Genomic DNA, 12,616 nt, shown 5'->3' with positions numbered 1-12,616 from the left:
CCATCTCTTGTAGTAACGAGAGTGATTTCTTCGTGTGTTGAAGCAGACCCTCTCGGGAGGCCGACAAAATTAGCATGTCGTCCAGATAGTGGAAAATTCGTACACCATCCTGCCTCAAGATTGCTATTGGTGCTTGCAAAACTTTCGAAAATGTTCTGGGAGATGTGGAGAGACCAAACAACAGAGCTATGAACTGAAGATGGAGGTCTTGAACCACGAATCTCAGGTATTTCTGGAACCGAGCATGGATTGGTATGTGGAAATATGCATCTCTTAGGTCCATAGAGACCATGAAGTCGTTCGGCTGAACTGATAATATGATTGACTGAAGGGATTCCATCTTGAACCTCGGAAGTAGTATGTGTTTGTTCAGTCTCTTTAGATCTATTACTGGCCTCCAGTCTCCAGTCTTTTTTGCGACCAAAAAGAGAGGCGAGTAGACGCCTTTGCCCCTTTGTAAGATGGGAACATTCTTGACGGCGTTCTGTTGGATTAATTGATTCACGTACTGGATTAAACATAATCTTTTTTCTTTTTGACAAGGTAGTCTGGTTGTCAGGTATATGTCCTCTGGATAGGTCTTGAATTGCCATTTGTGACCGTCTTTTATGGTCGACAAGACCCAAGGATCCGAAACCTTGTCCGCCCACACTCGAGCAAAGGAACTGAGCCTCGCCCCAACCGGCAGAGTGTGGACGGACAAGGCCTCAAAAGGACTTACCCTGAGCCTGCCGACCAGTGGAGGTAGATTTTGTGGACTTTGGTAGAGAAGATTGGCCTCCTTGCCACTTTCTTTGATATTCCTTTCCTGGCCTATAAGATCTTATATTCCTGTACCTCTGGAATTGCTGCGTTTGGTTAAAGCGCTGTTTCCTGATCTTTCTGTCTTGCGGAATATCGCCCGACCTTCCTCCGGACTTTCTAGAGATCGCTGCGTCTAATTTTTCTCCGAAGAGCATTCTGCCATTAAAAGGGATTTTAATCCAAGCTTGTTTGGAAGTTGAGTCGGCACTCCACGGTCTCAACCAAAACCCCCTTCTAGCTGTAACGGAAGACAGCATTGCTCTTGAGCAGGCACGAACCCCGTCTATGGCTGCTTCTCCGACAAAGTCGGCTGCTATCTTCAAATCTTCAAGGGCAGACACGATATGTTCTGTGTCAGCACCAGCCTTCACAGCTTCTTGGATGTTGTTTGTCCAGACCTTCATTGCTAACGATACTGAAGTTAAGGAAATAGAAGTTTTACATGCAGCCCCAGCCGAAAGATACGTTCTTCTTAGATCACTTTTGATTTTCCGGTCTAAGGTATCTTTAAAAGCTACAGAATCTTCTAAGGGTAGTGTTACATGTTTCGCCAGATTGGCAATAGAGGCATCTACTGCTGGTGCCGATTGTAACGGGATCGCATCAGAGTCTTTTAGAGGATACAATTTTGCCCAGCGATTTGTAAAAGAAGCTTTTCCCTCTACTTTGGACCACTCGTCATCCATAATACCCTTGATCTCCTTCATGAGGGGAAAGGTAGGACCAGACTTGGTTAACTGAGGATAGTACTTTCCCACTTCTGCTGCCGCCTCGTCCGGCTCAGACCATTGAATTGCATTTTTGACGGCCTTGATTAGTGGATCAATCAATGAAAAATGGAAAGCAAGAGGCTCTTCAATGTCAGAGTGCTCTTCTGCTGAATGACGCTCCTCTGTGACTTCTATGTGTGGTGCTTCCGCTACTTGAGAACTTGATGATTCCTCATTTATTACGATATCAGGACCCGTAGCGCTAGTAGACGGTTTTGAGGCAATTTCTTCTCTAACCACCTGTCTAATGAGATCCAGAACTCTAGAAGAGTCTTCCGAAGTAGTAGCCGTGTTCGCTTCTAAACAATCTTCGCAAACTATCTTCCCAGGAATCGCTCTTTTCCCACACATCCAACAATCTGTAGCATGACGTCTTGGTGGTGGGGTAGCGTGATGTCTTGGTGGTGGGGTATAGTGACGTCGCGGGGTAGGAGAACGTCTCTTCGATCTTGATCTTGACCTTGACCTTGAACGGTAGTAATACTGTGACGTATCTCGTCGGGACTCTGAACGGCCTTTCCTGGAGGCTGGTTGATAGTAGCTTGAAGAATCTTGAGCACGGTATGCTTCCGACGTTTTAGGTCTAGAAGGGCTGAAAAGAGGGAATACTAATTAGTATCCACTAAGCCACTGACCCTCCTTTTTTTTTTTTTTTTTAAAAGAATACCTCTTATCTTTTTTCTTGTCTTTTGACCGACCCATAATGAGGTATTCCACAAGGTGCTGCAGGATAAACAAGCATAGAGAGAAACGAGAGAGAGAGAGAAAAAACAAAACATTAACAAAATATGTATGCCATGCATAGTTTAGTGTATGCAGGCATATAGCTACAATAGGAAAATGTACTCTGCTCCCCACTCACTGTTTTCTATTGTTAAAGTACTTGTAACGGTGTAGCCTTCCTCTATTCCCGACAGGAGCTTCAGAAAGCAACCTGTCAGGGTGAGGACGGCCGTTTAAATAGGACCTGGAGCTGTGGGCATGCTCCGTAGCGCGACTGCCCACGTCCAAGATGGCCGCCCCTGACTGAGGAAGGGAAAGAGGCGGGGCTTTCGCCGTCAGTACATCTGACAGAGAATCTCGCGCGCGCACGCGCGAGAGGACGCCAGAACGCCGCAGACGCTATGGAGGAAGGAGCCTCCTAGCCATACTTCCCCGAGCATGGGCATGCCTTCCGACGGTCTCGGCGTCCAGACCCCGCAGCCGGGCCCCCAGCACATAAGGTAGGCAGAGAGAGGGAACAATTGAGCGGAAAGAGAGGAGAGGAGGAGGCAGAGGAAAGAAAGAAAAAAAAAGTTCACCCTGCAGCACGCGCGATCGTCTGTGTTTAACAGACACCAGGCGCCCAGCTATATAGCCAGCCTCTCTGGAGTGCATTTAGCACCCACGGGAGTCCTCCCTAGGGAAAGGGATAAACCCTGGGGGAACCTAAGTATAAAAGAAAAAACGATGTCCTATAGAGAGGGAGGACAAATAAAAAAAAGAATGGTGGTCAGCGGGGCACTCAAAGGATTTATAGATACGATGTCCAATAGGGTTAAGGGGGCGGACCATAACCCATAGTAGGCTGCCATGGAAGCACCAGGGAAATATCACTTATGTGACAGAATGAAATAAGTGAAAAATAAGGTGTGAAATGAACTTTCTTGGTTAATACGACCAGCTTCTTCTTCATGGTGCTCTCCCCTTTGTGTACGAGCGCAGCTGCACTTCCCTGGTGCCTGTTCAGTGCAGACGAGCTTGTACACAGAGGGCAGCATGTTCACGAGCACAAGCACCATATTTGACATTATTATTACTGTATTGTTGAATATTTTCTAAAGGTCCCAGTGTAGGATTGGAGGGATGAAGGTGAGTGAATCAAGTTAGGGAATCAAGCCATTATAAAGCTATATTTGTGTTCACTTACATCTTTCAATGTGACTGCTTTTAATGAGTTTATCATGATGCAGTTAATGGCAATGGCGTATTTATAGGCAGTGGGTGTTCTTTTACCTCCATACACATATTAATGACAGATTAGTCTGGCTGTGTTTACCTACAGAGTAGGTAGCGAGCTATAGGTGCTCCAGTATAGATAGCCAGGTACAGATGGAGCCCCAGTATAGGTTAGAGACTTACATAACCCTGTTACTGCGTGGAATCCTCTCGCTAGGCTCTCCTCCTCTCTCCAAGCTCTACTCTTCTCGATGCCTGGCCACGTCCTACTGCTATGGTTACTTCCGGCGGCACCTCTGACTTGATGAGAGGCACCGCCGGGTAACCATGGAGAAAGGCGCAAGGCGGTGAGAGGAAGAGAGCGCAGCGGCAGGAGGAGAGAGAGCGAGAGGTAGTCTGCACTGGAACGCGGCTATGTAAGTTACGGCTCCCCTTGCCGTGGACACTGCCTGCCACTTCTCCTGTGGGCGAGATCGCCCATTTTTTCTGTGGCCCCTGGGGGACCCCCTGACAGGTGCTGATGTACCTTCAGGGGTCTGCGGACCCCAGTTCGAGAACCACTGGTAAAAGATAAGTACTATAACAATTATTTCACTACCTGCTAAGTTAGATTGGTTCAAATTCATGGAAATTTGCAGACTTATAGTCACATTTTAAGCTCATCACAACATTGCTTGTCATACATAAAAGCAGAATTTCCTGTAAATGTACCATGGCTTTTGTATTGTTGAGCAAGCGTCTGGGACACAGTGAAACTGCCAGATACTGTGTATGCACAGATGCCTTATAAATAAACTTTGAACAAAAACTCTTGTGACTCATTATTCTGTTTAAAACACTCTAGAACGCACTAGAAGCTAGCCCTAACAGGAAAGAGATGATTACATGGTCATCAATTTTAGAGTGTGTAGAGAATAAGAGTTTAGGTTTCTGGAGAATTGTTCTTTCATCATCTCAAATTTACATATATTTTTTAACCACTTGAGGACCACAGTGGTAAACCCCCCTAAAGACCAGGCACATTTTCTCTAAAATGGCCACTGCAGCTTTACGGCCAAGCTGCAGGGCCGCACAACACAGCACATGAGTGACTCCCCCCCCCTTCCTTTTCCCCCCACCAACAGAGCTCTCTGTTGGTGGGGTCTGATCGCCACCAAGTTGTTACATTTTTTAAAATAAATATTTGTTTGTTTTTTTTACTGTATTTGACTGTTTTTTTTTGTATTTATTTATTTTTCAATCCCCCCCCTCCCCAGCCAATCACGGCGATCGGCTGTCATAGGCTTCTGCCTATGAGAGCCGATCACTCTCTTGTCCCCAGTACAGCGCTGCTGCTAATCACAGCACTGTACTAACAGTAAAGACGGCGGTTTCGCCATCTAACAGTGTCCCGAGCAGCGATAGCCGTTCGGAGACTGAAGGCGGGGTGGAGCTCCACCCCCGAGCAGGAAATGCGTGCGCAGCCTGCGCACGATCTCCTGCAAAATGCAGCCCCAGGACTTGACACCAATCGGCGTCAGGCGATCCTGGGGCTGCCGCCGCGGCCACGCCCCTGGGCGTGGAGCGGTCTACAGGTAGTTAAAGCCCAACTGCAGAAACTTTTTGCGGGCACTTAAAGAGGCACCGTAGTGACGTATAATAGAATGTAGTAATTTATTCAGGATACTCCATTTTTACATTAATTATCCTGGTTTCAGCATCAGAAACACTTCCTACAGTTAAATAGTGCTGTATATTGGTATGTAACCTCACCCTCCCAGCAATGTCACACCTCACGCTGTTTAATTAAATTCTCCTCCCAGAACATTCTGGGAGACCTGGGCCCATATGCAATTCACTTTTTCTCCAAAATTTTCTCCTAGGTGATATTTTTACACCTTGTCATAAAATGCTTTTTAAACCGCCCGGAATTAAGAAAATACTCAAAATAATTTTAATAGTCCTTTTTACCAACGGTTGCGTACTTTTTCAACTGTAAAATGATGGACAGTTATTTTAAAGAGAAGATGAATTTTATCTCCCAGGAGATAACTCAGGAGAAAAAGTGAATTGCATATGGGACCAGGGGCCATATGCAATTCACTTTTTCTCCTGAGTTTTCTCCCAGGTGATATTTTTAAACGTGTCAATAAATTGCCTTTTAAGCCAGCAGAAAGCAAGAAAATACTCAAAATAATTTTAGTAGTACTATTCCACCATCTTCTTTGTACTTTTTTGTTGAAAAGTGCTGAAAAGTTATTTTAAATTGGAGATGAAAAATTATCTCCTGAGAGAAAAGTCAGGTGAAAAAGTTAATTGCATATGGCCCCAGGGGCCAGCAATTCAATTTTTCACCTGAGTTTTCTCCTAGGTGATATTTTCATAAGTTGTCATAAAATGCTATTTAAACCAGCAGCAAGCAAAAAAATGCTCAAAACTATTTTGATAGTACCTCATCACCAACTTTTTGGTACTTTTTTAGTTGTAAAATGATGAAAATGTTGTTTACAGAGAGGATGAAAATTATGTCCTAGAAGATAACTCAGGTGAAAAAATTAATTGAATATGGCCCCAGGGCCCATATGCAATTCACTTTTTCTCCTAGAAGGTAATTTTCATCTTCGATTTCTAATAACTTTTTAGCACTTTGCAATGGAAAAAGTAGAGGAAAAGTACTGTCAAAATGATTTTGAGCATTGGTTTGCTTGCTGCTGGTTTAAAAGGCATTTTATTTACAAGTTGTGAGAATATCACCAATGAGAAAGCTAAGGAGAAAATGTTAATTGCATATGGGCCTGAGGACCATATGCAATTAATTTTTTCTCCTGAGTTTTTAGGTGATATTTTTTAAACGTATTAGTAAAGTGCCTTTTAAGTCACCAGAAAGCAAGAGAATATTAAACATAATTTTGATAGTACCCTTTCACCTACTTTTTGGTAATTTTGCAGTTGACAAGTGCCAGAAAGTTATATTAAATTGAAAATGAAAAATTATCTCCTAGGAGAAAACGTAGGACAAAAAGTGATTTGCGTATGGTCCTGAGTATACAAACACATCTCCCACACGGTCCCCTCCCTAACCACTCACCTGTCAACCGCATCCTGGAAGCTGCAAAAAATAAATTTAAAATCACAAACACTGGTTCGCACGACAGCCGTGTGGGAGATGTGCCTACATGGGGCGTCCCTGTAAAAGATGTAATATACGATTACGTTTAACCGAAGCCTCCCACCTGAATGCTACCTAATTTATGAAATTCCTGCTAGATTTGGTATGGCAGGCAAAGGGTGTATGACAGTACACCTGATTGGCTGACTGGAGCCTGCTGACCAAATAAAGGTAGAAAAGTGCTTTAGCTGGGAGTGAGCAAATTGTGTGTTTTGCAGTTAGCACTCTAGAAGTAGTAACCACAAGAAGAAAGAAGACAAGCGTGCACCTTCCGTCCTTCAAATTAACTGGCGTGAAATAACAGTCAATATACAAACAGGCATAAAGAACACTTCATATGAAATCCAAGTGTACAACTGGTGTAATGCTGGGCATCGCTTACGTGTCCAGGAGGTGCAGGGTAAACAATGCAGGAGGTGGGTGTTAGGCTCTAAGCGGTGAAGCGACGGCCATTTCGCGTCTGTATGACGCTTGGTCACGTGTACCACTATCAATACTGTCTCTAAACCATACATGTCAAACTCTGGCCTGTAGCCCAAATCTGGCCCTCGGAGCCTTCAGATTTGGCCCTCAGGTGGTTTCCCCACTTTGCATTATGTTTGGCCCACTCTAGACCACCAGAGATGCTATATTGGAGGGTAAGTCCTAGTTTATCAGGGAAGCCATATGGGGAGGGGGACAGCACTAAATACCAGGAAACTGTATAGGAGAGGGAAGGGGGCCACTAGACACCAGGGAACTGTATAGGGGAGGGGGGGAGGGATTAGACACCAGGGAACTATATAGGGGAGGGAGGGGGCCACTAGACACCAGGGAACTGTATAGAGGAAGAAGGGGACCACTAGACACCAGGAAACCGTATAGGGGAGGGAGGACTACTAAACATCAGGGAGTTGTATAGATGAGGGAGGACCTCTAAAGATCAGGGAACTGTATAGGGGATGGAGGGGGGATATTAGACACCAAATAACTTAATAAGGGAGAGAGGTGGCCACTAGACATTGAGGTCGGCCACGACTTGGTCCCAGAGTTCAATTTCGGTCCACTTTGTATTTGAGTTCAACACCCCTGCTATAAACCATACAGTCTATTCTATCTGACCAGAATACGGTAGATGACAAGATGCTGCTATACCAGCCAGACAAAGAGCGTGGATGGGGCCAAGAGCAGGCATGATTGGGATGACCCCGCAAGCCAGATACTTCTTGTTTTAAAATTTTGCCCAGTAATTATAAGGTCCAGGGAATTGGACAGGACAACTGAGAATGCACAGAGGTATATACCTTCTCTCTTAACATACCCCTGTGCTTAGTTTTAATACTAATGTTTGGGTGAGGTATGTTTTAACATAGGATCCATCAATACATCTGCAATCTGTGAAGTAGACAAAATCTTTCAGTTTTCACAGCAAATGTGAACCGAGCCTTAATGGAAAAGGTTGGACCCAGCATTGAGGTGTTTTGGCGCTGAACTGTTTCCTGTCGCTACCAATTCAATGAGACGGCAAACTCAGGTATGCCAAAACTATCTTACAGTCCCAATATCAAATGCAGAGCTTTACAAAGCAATCATAATTTGTGCTATTTTGAAATCATCACTGTTTTAACTAGCCCTGGATATTAGATGCTAATAGACGATTTCAGGATTTTGGTGGACATCTTCATTGGGTATTCTTGTCAAAATGCCCATTTTTCCCTGCTGAGATGTAGAAGCATCAGCTCAGTAATGTTGGGAACCTTGACACGTACTCTACAGTAGCAGGTCTGCCAGAAGACATCTGTTTGCGATAAGAGACTTTTAACTGATAATCTCAGACTGTGGTAATCTTTGAATCATCTGAGGTCACTGGGAAAGGCTCTGATCATGTCACACATGCAGCCTTGCTTGAAAGAACTTCCTCTCTTTTAGCAGCTTTATAAATCGCAGAGAAGAAAACCTTTTGGATAATCCTAGATTTCAGGTGGCCGTAGTTAGGGCAGTTTCTAGGCTACGTACTGGTAGCTCCCAGGGCGAGAGTGTAAAAATAGTCATTCATGCAAATCGCAAAATCTGCAGTGAGAACGATACCAGGGGGATACAAGTGTCCCAATGCTTTGCTGATTAGCGGCGAACAGCAAAGCGCTGAAAACCCCCCAGAAGTGCCCCAGCGTGAACTGGCCCAAATTTTCAGACCTTGTTCTGGAATATGCTAAAAGGACTGTTTATATTGCACGAAAGATTTATTTTTAGGTTCAAAAGTTTTATTGGAAGAAGAACAAATATATACAGGTCCTTCTCAAAAAATTAGCAAAATGTGATAAAGTTCATTATTTTCTGTAATGTACTGATAAACATGAGACTTTCATGTATTTTAGATTCATTACACACAACTGAAGTAGTTCAAGCCTTTTATTGTTTTAATATTGATGATTTTGGCATACAGCTCATAAAAACCCAAAATTCCTATCTCAAAAAATTAGCATATTTCATCCGACCAATAAAAGAAAAGTGTTTTTAAAACAAAAAAAGTCAACCTTCAAATAATTATGTTCAGTTATGCACTCAATACTTGGTCGGGAATCCTTTTGCAGAAATGACTGCTTCAATGCGGCGTGGCATGGAGGCAATCAGCCTGTGGCACTGCTCAGGTGTTATGGAGGCCCAGGATGTTTCGATAGCGGCCTTAAGCTCATCCAGAGTGTTGGGTCTTGTGTCTCTCAACTTTCTCTTCACAATATCCCACAGATTCTCTATGGCAGGGGTCTCAAACTCGCGGCCCGCGGGCCATTTGCGGCCCTCGGTACAATATTTTGTGGCCCGCGCCGGCAAAAGAGACACGGAAGCGAACTATTTTACCTTATAGTTTGCTTCAGTGCTCCCAAGTAATCCGACGCATCCCCGCCACTAAACGAGGGCTGCAGAGCCCCCAAATCCCCCGGGCAAACATCCACAACTGCGCTGAGGGGCAGGGCTTCCAGCTGTAGCTCTGCCCCTCCTGTCGTCAATCGCCGCACAGATCGCCAACCTCTCCCCGCCCCTCTCTGTGAAGGAAGAGTGAGAGGGGCGGGGAGAGGCGGCGATGCACCACGATTGACGTCAGGAGGGGCAGAGCTTTCAGCTTCAGCTCTGCCCCTTTCAGGAAATGGCGGCGGATTGCCCCAGGGCAATTTGGGGGCTCTGCAGCCCTCGTTTTGCGGCGGGGACACGGCGGATTACTTGTAAGTTGGAGCACTGAAGCGAACTATAAGGTAGGACACTTCATGTTCAGAAAAAAATAATTAAAACTGTTAATGACATTTGAGGACTTTTTTTGTGAACTCCCTTATGCGGCCCAGCCTCATCCTGACTTTGCCTCCTGCGGCCCCCAGGTAAATTGAGTTTGAGACCCCTGCTCTATGGGGTTCAGGTCAGGAGAGTTGGCAGGCCAATTGAGCACAGTAATACCATGGTCAGTAAACCATTTACCAGTGGTTTTGGCACTGTGAGCAGGTGCCAGGTCGTGCTGAAAAATGAAATCTTCATCTCCATAAAGTTTTTCAGCAGATGGAAGCATGAAGTGCTCCAAAATCTCCTAATAGCTAGCTGCATTGACCCTGCCCTTGATAAAACACAGTGGACCAACACCAGCAGCTGACATGGCACCCCAGACCATCACTGACTGTGGGTACTTGACACTGGACTTCAGGCATTTTGGCATTTCCCTCTCCTCAGTCTTCCTCCAGACTCTGGCAACTTGATTTCCGAATGAAATGCAAAATCTTTCATCCGAAAAAAGTACTTTGGACCACTGAGCAACAGTCCAGTGCTGCTTCTCTGTAGCCCAGGTCAGGCGCTTCTGCCGCTGTTTCTGGTTCAAAAGTGGCTTGACATGGGGAATGCGGCACCTGTAGCCCATTTCCTGCACACGCCTGTACACGGTGGCTCTGGATGTTTCTACTCCAGACTCAGTCCACTGCTTCTGCAGGTCCCCCAAGGTCTGGAATCAGTCCTTCTCCACAATCTTCCTCAGGGTTCGGTCACCTCTTCTCGTTGTGCAGCGTTTTCTGCCACACTTTTTCCTTCCCATAGACTTCCCACTGAGGTGCCTTGATACAGCACTCTGGGAACAGCCTATTCGTTCAGAAATTTCTTTCTGTGTCTTACCCTCTTGCTTGAGGGTGTCAATGATGGCCTTCTGGACAGCAGTCAGGTCGGCAGTCTTACCCCATGATTGCGGTTTTGAGTAATGAACCAGGCTGGGAGTTTTTAAAAGCCTCAGGAATCTTTTGCAGGTGTTTAGAGTTAATTAGTTGATTCAGATGATTAGGTTAATAGCTCGTTTAGAGAACCTTTTCACGCTATATGCTATTTTTTTGAGATAGGAATTTTGGGTTTTCATGAGCTGTATGCCAAAATCATCAATATTAAAACAATAAAAGGCTTGAACTACTTCAGTTGTGTGTAATGAATCTAAAATATATGAAAGTCTTATGTTTATCAGTACATTACAGAAAATAATGAACTTTATCACAATATGCTAATTTTTTGAGAAGAACCTGTATAACAAGAACGTCCCATTTGTTTCCAATTAGAGGAACTGTGACATAGACAACGCTCAGAATTATCTTAAAAATGATTTAAGGAGAAAACGTAAAGAGGAAACATAGTGACATGTAGTAAATCATAATGAATATTTCAAGACACTCATTTTACCTTAATTATCTTGGTTTCAGTTTCTTTTATTTATAGTTTGCTGTATATTGGTATCCTCCCAGTGATTGGCTATGATGTCAAGCACCCTTCTCCCTCAGAGGACTCTGGCAGAGCCGGATCATCCACAAGCCAACTTAGGCAAGTTCCTAGGTAGAGTCTATGGGCCTTATTGATTATTATAGGCCAATCTATTATTTTATTAATAAATTGACTTACTTAAGTACAAAATCTCCTTTATAGGGCAGGTCCACCATATACGATGGGTATTTCTCACTCGTCCCCTATAGCAAGTAGGTATTATCGCAGTGCTGCATCAGTTGGGCGCCAAAATAAACTGCTAATAGTATAATATCAGCCAACCCAGCACCTATCTTAACCTTAACCCTCCACCTAATGCCTAACGCTAGCCCTCCTGGCGATGCCTACCCTTAACCCCCCTCCCTCCCAAACTGCCTAACATTAAATTCTATGTAGTTGCCGAGAATAGGTTGACATTGCTTATTTTTAAACAGTAATATAAAGGAAAAGTACAAAAAAAAAAAGATAAAGGACCAGAGTAAATTGAACAATAAAAATCTATGCTGGTAAGGAATTACTGGTGAACATCACGGAGTGGGACAGGTGCGCATATTTTGCCCCAATATTTTAACACTAGTGATGTCCTTATATCTCATTCCAGAAAGTGAAGCATAATAGGATAAGTTTTTACAATTGGGAAACAATCACATGTTTATGAGCATTGTCCAAACTTTCTGAGACGCCCTCTGGCTGACCCGCATTGGAAGAACAATCCATTTGATGGACTAGATTTTTCTCGGTCAGCTTAACTTTCTCTGAGATACGCCAGTGTCACAGATATCTTTCTATTTTCCTCCTCCTCAGTAGTCATAATAAATATGTACATGTGCTAAGGTGATTTGAGCTTCACATTAAAGTATAGTTCTGATTACAATTATCCTTTTTTAACAATAAATTGTATTGCAGTTTTGCACAACAAAGAACAAGTAGCAAACAGCGAAAGTTCTGGTAATGATCATATGAGTATACATAACCAATGGACTTTTCTGTAGCATGATAAATTGAAAAGACAGGAGACAAAACAGAAAATACAGACCATAGGGCTTGTATAAATGTCAAATATAATAGATGAAACATTACAGATCTGCTGTCCATTACAGTATTCCTCAAATTTCATGGCTGTTCAGAAGGGAAGGTAAAACAAAGAGAAAGTGATGAAAAGAAATATAACAGAAACAGAGCAGATATTCATTCTGGTTCCAGCTCA

Source organism: Hyperolius riggenbachi, chromosome 2 (genome assembly GCF_040937935.1).
Source record: "Hyperolius riggenbachi isolate aHypRig1 chromosome 2, aHypRig1.pri, whole genome shotgun sequence".
NCBI classification, from domain to species: domain Eukaryota; kingdom Metazoa; phylum Chordata; class Amphibia; order Anura; family Hyperoliidae; genus Hyperolius; species Hyperolius riggenbachi.
The sequence above is the reverse complement of the archived record's forward strand: the minus strand, read 5'-3'. Positions refer to the sequence as shown.